Raw genomic sequence first — 7,971 nt, forward strand, 5'->3', positions numbered from 1 at the left:
TTATCTACGGTCCCTGACCACCCAACCCTACCTACCGGTACCCGTGATTATGTAGCGACGCATTATGTAGCGCATACCACATGTGATAATAGGTGACAGGAAGTCGTAATCTACCTCCTCACTATCTCCCGACAAAACCGACGATTGTTTACATCGTGAGATTTTTAAACACGCTCCTAAGAGAGTAATTTATTCACGCTCCCCCCGTCATTATGTCCTCTGGTCTCTTAACGATTTACATGATAAACAGTAAACACGGCAGCATGCATTGCGTGTCTCGACTCGGACGATCGACCCGTGAGACAATACTTGGTCGGCCGGCGTGGAGGGAAATTTGGAAGATTCGTGCTCTTCTTCTCACCTAGAGAAAGAGAGTCTTGAAGACGATTCATTCGAACGACCGGGTGCGAAAGCCGCGCTCCACGTCTATAAGCTAATTTTACGTTGAATAAAAACGCGTAATACCTTTGAAAGGGAAATCCATTTAACGTTCGCTCCGGCTTCTCAAGATAAATTGCTTTTCGAGGATTGGGGAGGGGGGCCTTTCTAAAGCGACATTACCCGAGTTCGGGGGTGACAGAGTTCCTTTGCGAAAGACCCGGCGAGATCTCCCTTGAGAATCCCCTGTTTTGGCTTCGTTGGCTGGTGGACGCAGAGCGTAACTGTCAACCGTGACCCAACAATGAGTGCGGAGGCGGTCGTGGACGCTATATTCGCAGCCGAAAATCCACAGGGGGCGAATATCTCAACATAGACTTCAATATGCGTCGGGAACCGTTTCCTGCATCTCTCTCTTTCCATATATATGTATATATCTCCCTCGTCTCTATGCAATCTCGGCGGTATTGAGTATCTGCACTCCTCCAGAAAACTTCGTCTTGCCAAACATTGTACAACTACACCGTTCCTATCGTGTCTAGGAAACGTTCACCAAATTTAGTGAAATGGCAACATCGATACTTTCTTTATTGGATTTCTTTATCAAACTTTTTGAACTAGTAATATATTTATATAATATTGAATATATAATAAAAATGAAATACGATGACATAGAGCTCGACTCTATTTATAACTTTTCTTATAACAATAGAACGATTAAAGTACGACAGTTATGAAAGTTATAAATTGAAAGGCAAATAGATTTGGATAAATGTTATCGTTCGGACTATACGCGACGTATGCTTATCACCCGTTATTGTTAGAGAAATTACCTCTACGCCTATAAATCATACTCGCAAATAGCGCATTCTGATAAATCGTGTCAACAAAACAGTCTGTTATTTATTAGGTTACAACGTTCCGATAAATCGCGTTAGCAAAACAGTCTGTTATATTTGCTAGATTGCAGCGGTTCTCATAACGCGATTAGTGACCTGAAATGACTTTATGCATGTTTAACCATACGCATTAAATTATCATCGGAATTAAATTATCATCGGATACACTGGAAATAAATCCGTTGCATATTATTCTATTTGTTGCATTCGCATGGAATAGATTTGCTAAAGTATCTAAAAATTTAGCTATATATATATATATAGATTTGAAAATAATTTCGTTTGGGCTATTAAAATAATTATACACAGAGAAAAATGATAATTTTTATCTTATAAAACTAGTAAAAATATTCAGGTTATTTTTACCGAATCATGACAAACTTTACCTGCCTAAAATATAAAAACATCGAAGATGTAAGTATTATAATTATAGTAAATCCTTTTCAAGTGTTATTATCTTACAATAAAATAAATCTTACTGTCCTCAAGATATTGTAAGCAACAATTCTCAAAATTTACTTTACATCTCTCAAAATTTACTTTACAACATGTAAAAAATACCTTTTACAGTATGGCTATAACTAGCTATAACTGAACGATCGGTCATTTATTAAAAAAGTAAAGTAAATTTTACGTAAGTGGGCGCCTATCCTTATATGGATGATCAATTCCATAAAATTACTAGAATTTTAACGCATATTACTTTATATTTTTCTCCGTGTATGTATATGGTTCAAACTAGTTGCCAGAATATTAAAACTTTTTGCATTGTTATCAACATTTAATCCGGAAGGAACCATCTGGAATATTTTTCATCCCAGCAACGAAAAAATATGAATTGTTGTAAAATATTGTTTTTTTATAGATATTGTTTAACGTATGTTTCTGTTTTAATAACTATTCTTTATGTACCTTTAAATATGTAATTTAATTAAAAACCTGAAAAAACAAAAAGCGTTATATTAATTTATTTTTAAAAAATACTGTTATAACAGATTTTTTAATACGTTTATATTTGTTTCTAGTTATGTTTTTCATAAAATTGTGATTAAATTCATATTCATAGGCCTGTATTCAGAACGCGCTTTTATTAATGAATATACGCTTTTCTGTCTGAAATTCTATAGTATACGTAATGTAAACTATATGCTAAATACGCTCTAACAGCATAAAAGCGCGTTCTGAATATGGTCCATAATGTTCTCAAATATTAATTAATCGGAAAATAATTAATAATATGTAATATGTTGTTAATAATAGTAATTTTAATTGGGGTATCAAAACATCAGATGATCATTTATGTAAAAAAAATTCAAGACTATATTCCCGTGTAAGGGGAACCTAAACAGGAATTACCAACAATTGCAGATTGCCAATTTCTCCGAATTGGCTTTATAGATCACCAATCCTTTTACATAATAAAAGTACGCACGAAAAAAACACCGGCCATACTAAATTTGACGAGAAATTCGGGGAAAAAATTAAAAATTCACTTTATTTCAGCTCTTACAGCTGTCACCTCAGGTTATAATTCCCTTAATGCAGAAATTCTGTAGGTCGTACCAAATGATATCTTCCCCAGAAGCGTATGACATGCACAAATCCTGAGTTTGCGAAATTGTGATCAAAGGTCTAACAAAATACACTGTTAGAAATGTAACCACGAGCTTCCTTTACATGTAAATAAAGCTGGTGGTTATGAACGAAATTAAAAGTAATGAATGATTTGACTGAAAATTAAGTTACAGTAGTTACTTAAATGTAATGAACGTGTACATTAAATTTATGAAAAATACATTAAATTTTATGTACATGTACATAAATATACTTTTTAGTTACAAATACATTAAATTTAATGTAAATTAAATGTAATGTCATGAAATTAAATTTAAATTCAATTCAATTATGTAACTTAAAAGTTAATGAAATTTAAGAACATTTCTAACAGTGTAGATTTTCCAAAATTAAAGTCGTACTTTTTGTGTATAACAATTACTTTTTTCTCTTTTACAAATTCGAAAATCCTTTTTCACGATTAAACTATACACATTAATACAGATTAATAGAGATAACATAGAACAAAAAAAAATTTCGAAATTAAAATCTTAAAAACATTTTTTTTTCGTTCTCGACATAAACCCCATCTCACAGACACGTATTAATGCGTATACCTTAATCCTGTAAAAGGATTTTCGAATCTGTAAAAGAGGAAAAAAGTAATTGTTATACAAAAATTACGATTTAGTCGGTAACAGACGGCTTTAGGATCCCCTTAAGCGTTCTACATAATTATTTTGATGATCCGATAAACTGATTTTCAGATCTGTATCTAACTAAAGTTTTAGATACTTCAGCAAAATCGTTCTTTCCGTGTGACAGTCATATCTTGGTATACAGCTCATTAAAACTAAGCTACTGCGATGCAAATTCGCGGAAAGGAATTCACATGGCCTCGTCGAATCGCCATTCCTCTTTTGACCTTTAAACTCCCCCCCGAGCCATCCCCCTCCCTCATTCTTTACCCTCTCGATCCGATTACTAGCCGAGAGATTGCAACGGACCACCTGGCTCGTACGGGGAATTACATTCGCCGTCCGGTCGAGAGTAACGTCTAGACTCTACGTCTGAAGCCTCGCGAAATGGTAATCGGAACCTGTCCCGAGTCGAACCGTCGTCGCCGTTCCTTTGCAACGTTGAGATGCAGACGTGCGGACGCTGAAGAGGAATCGCTAACCCAAAACCTTCCTCTTGTCATTTCCTTAGCCAGCGGGGAAAAGCCCTGAGAGCCTTGTGTCCTCTTGCAGCCCGTCGCGAATATCGGCCAGAATATTACGACGACTAGGATATTACCGTCGTCTGAAAGGAAACCCGACGACGTAGGTATATACTCGCAAGGAGCCTATCCATAGTGACGTCTATGCGCGAGCTATGAAGAAAAAGGTTTTCGAAGGATTGACGTCGGATCGCGATACAATACGGAATTCGTTTGACATTGAGAGCGTTGAAACGAATGTTTAGCATGAATGAATTTGTGAAAGACTATTGCTATTGGCATATGCGAGATATGCTATCGCAAATATAATATGTGCAGCCTCAATAATAGGCTTCTTTGATGTATTTGAAACTGATTTTTGATGTAGGAAATATTTTTTATGCTTTCCATGACTCTTTTTCTACATTTTGTTATTTTTTGTCCTTTATATTATATCTTTTCTAAATTAAGTTCAACTGTATAAAATCATATCACTGTAAGAAATAAACTGTTAAGTTTAATTTAACAGATTTTGTGAGTCTTAACATTTTTGCGTATCTCAGAAAGTCCACTATAGTCTTTAAATAAAAATTAAGATTTTATTTTTTATAGTGTAACTACATTCAAATTAAATCAGCATATGAGCTTTGTTCTCCACCTTTATAACTGTACTGTTCCCTCTTATTATACTATTACCTACATTGTAGACTTGACTAAAAATAAAAAATTAAGTTTCCAAGAAACAGGAAATAATATAGATAAAAAGAATATATTTTTAATAACATGATAGTTTTTTTAATAATATGATAGTTTTATTATTTTTATTTACAATCTTTAAAAAATTAGCCTTTTCGAGTTGTGACGATTTTAACTACTTTTTATAAAGTTAAATTAATTCACTTTTGGTGATTGATAAGATAATGTTTGCCTAGCACATCCATGGAAAGATCGATTGTACTAAAAAAAAATTTGCTTTACACAGATTTGAAAATAATTTTATTGGACCATTAAAATAATTTTTGTTAGAAATTACAAATAAGCTATAAAAAATTAGATATTCTGTAGCAAGCAGTTTGAGTTTCCAACAAAACTATGTTGAAGGTCCAATCGAATTACTTTCAGATCTGTATCCAGAAAAATTGTAAATCTTCCAACAAAATCGTTCTTTCTATGCAATAACTTGAAAATCATGTTTTTTTAATTACGTTATTTTTGAAGTAAAGGAGCGATATATCGCAAAAATTCGGAAAATCCAGCGTACAATATAATATTCGGCCTTTCGCATATTGTACGTGAGTTTACGACCGTAATAAACATGCCAATTCCCAGTCCTTTTTTTTCTTTCGAAACGCATAAACGACATCTCTCACACGCCTAATTTTTCGCACGCGTGTCTACGAACATCCATACCGTGGGCGCAACGTGACGTTCGCGAAAGCGCATAAAATCCGGTGGCAGACAGTTACGTGATACTCTCCCTCTCTCTCTTTCTTTCTGCGCAATGATGCTGGACGGTTCCATTTTACATCGGCGTCACTCTCGTGCGCGATAACGAACGGAATGGCGAGCAGTCAGGCAGAAAAAACGAAGGTCGGCGGTATTTTTAGCCGGAATCCTGCGACAAAAAAGCTTCTCGCGACGTTTAAACGGCTTCATATCTCGCAGGTGTTCCAGATGACGACGACGACGACGACGACGACGACGAGGGTGTTACTTATTAATTCGCCTCTTCTCCACCACAGTCGATCGCTTTAATCATACATTTTTACAGACGCCTTTATCGATGAAGTTTACCGTCGTGTAGCGACGAATCGTTCGTAGCAACGACACGACACGGTAGGCATCATTTGCCGGCAGCGACACGCGAATTGGAAAGTTTATCGCGTCGACCCGCGCACGCGGACCCGGGATCGTCGAACTCATCCGCTTCGTGTCCTCGAGCCTCGATCTCGATACGAGGAGGTAGGTAGGTCCTCCTTGGAACCGGTCGTGACTGTACCTACACGGGACGTCGTTAATACCACGCGAGAGCGAATCCACCTACGAGCCGAGGGGATGACCGCGTCTCGCCGCTCGTAACCAGCCCGAAAAGAAAGCAGTAAGTCGCTCGGGCTCGGCTTGGAAAGGAGACGAGAGAAAGGGAGGGAGAGAGAGAGAGAGAGAAAAGTAAAGAAAGGAAGAAAGAGAACTGCAGACCGATAATAAGTGGTCGTGAATCCCGAAGACTCGGGGCAGAAAAGGAGGCAGAGGGAAAGAAGGAGGAGGGGTAGAGATCCTGGCAGACCGTCTCTCGTTATCCACGCCACACGGCACGGCGCGGCGCGGCGTCCAGCCGCGTGACGTCATCGCGCGCGTGTGGTGTGTGGCTCCGACGATGCCCTGCAGAGGGGGGGGATGGATGTGCATCCGCACGTTCCGCATCGTGTACGCGCGCTCGTGTATGTACACACAGGTGGTGCACCGCACCAGCACCACACGACGAGGTGCTACGCCCGCGCGACTTCTCGCAGTCCTCGCGAGTATGCATGTATAATTGTATACGCGTATCCATCCGCATACGTATAAATACATGCACGCGCCATACGAGCGTCGAGCGCGCGTGCATGGCTAAACAGAGTAGAGTAGTAGAGGCTGCGGCGGCAAGCAGCGTCCGAGTTCGAGGGACGAGAGATGCATGACGGTGCACGGCTCGCTGGCGTATAGCCGATACAGCGTATACTATACAAGCCGATGGGAAGGCTGCTGGTAGGGGCCAGGGGGAGTCGAGGGGCCGGTAGCCGTGGCCGAGGAGCGACGGAAACGTACGAGCCGCTCCGTCGCTTCCCTTTCCACGATTCCACGTCGCTGCTCGTTCAGCTCGTTCTCTCTGTCCCGCCCGTGGCCGACGACGATCGTTTTGACTTTGTCGTCGACGACGTCGACTCCGTAGCTCTCTCGTGTCTCTCTCTTTCTCTCTCTCTCTCTCTCTCTCTCTCTCTCTCTCTCTCTCTCTCTCTCTCTCGGTCGGGTTCGCTTCGCGTCGCCTCGGAGACTCGGAGTTCGGACTGTTCGGAGTAGTCGGAGAGTCAGTGAGTCCGTGTCCGTCGTCGTGGTAGGATCGCGCGGTAGGCTGCCGTTTTCCTTCGGCCGCGCGCGTCACTTCTTTCTCCCGACTCTCGTCGCGTTCTCTCGTCATTCCGTGGGCGAGCAAGCGTGCGCGCGCGCGCCGCATGCTCCAGCGTAAAATAATATTTGGAGAAATCGCTCCGTTGTGTGCCTGTGCATAAGCGAGCGGCGATTCGGAGTACACACCAGTAGATACCAACACGCCCACCGCGACGCTCCATGTGCGCGCGCCGCATGTAAACGCTGCCTGATGTTTACGGATCTGATGTAGTGTTCCTCGTCGTTCTCGATCGCTCACTCGTGTTCTTCGCGCGTACACGCGCGCCTCTGTCCGGCAGCACGGCAAAGTGACTACCGATCGACCAACTGGTTCTATCGTCGTGGAATCGAGCGTGTTTCGTCATCCGGCGTGTTTAGAATCGAGCGCGCCGGCCGATGCGTTTTTATCAGGACACGAGGGACAATGGATTAATTCTCGCCAGGGTGCGAGCAGCTACCAGGCGCGGCGGCTGCGACTGGCTCGGTCCAACTTATAAGCGGAGTGGAGCACAGCGGGAGTAAGCGATAAATCAAGGTGAGAATCCGGCTTTGTTTTCGAGAAGGGTTGCACCGTTGCTGCGCGATAGCCGCACGGTCTTTCATTGACCAGCCTCACCGGCCCGCCGAACCTTTTCGCATCCTCTCCCTCCCCTCTCTCTCTTCTGTTCTCTCCGCGTTTCTTCCTTCTATTCCGTCCCGTTCGGACGAGGGTTTCTCCTCCCTCTTGATTCTTTTCCGTTTCTCTCTCTTTCTTTCTCTCTCGCTCCCCCCCCCCCCCCCCCCCCTCCCTCCCCTCTC

At 41.4% G+C, this 7,971-nt stretch overlaps 1 protein-coding gene across 2 annotated transcripts in view; it reads left to right on the forward strand.

The window, feature by feature from the left end:
• Nucleotides 1–7,971, forward strand: part of fz2 (frizzled 2) — a 68,366-nt gene that overhangs the window by 27,584 nt on the left and 32,811 nt on the right. Inside the window, exon 1 of one of the 2 annotated variants that reach the window (XM_018507284.1) lies at nucleotides 7,114–7,708. The exons of the other annotated variant lie outside the window; for it this stretch is intronic. The gene's annotated coding sequence lies outside the window, so the exon portion shown is untranslated. Of the gene's footprint in view, nucleotides 1–7,113; nucleotides 7,709–7,971 lie in introns of those variants that run through there. 2 annotated transcript variants of the gene reach the window in all.

This window comes from Trachymyrmex cornetzi, unplaced genomic scaffold, assembly GCF_001594075.2.
Source record: "Trachymyrmex cornetzi isolate Tcor2-1 unplaced genomic scaffold, Tcor1.1 scaffold230, whole genome shotgun sequence".
NCBI classification, from domain to species: Eukaryota; Metazoa; Arthropoda; class Insecta; order Hymenoptera; family Formicidae; genus Trachymyrmex; species Trachymyrmex cornetzi.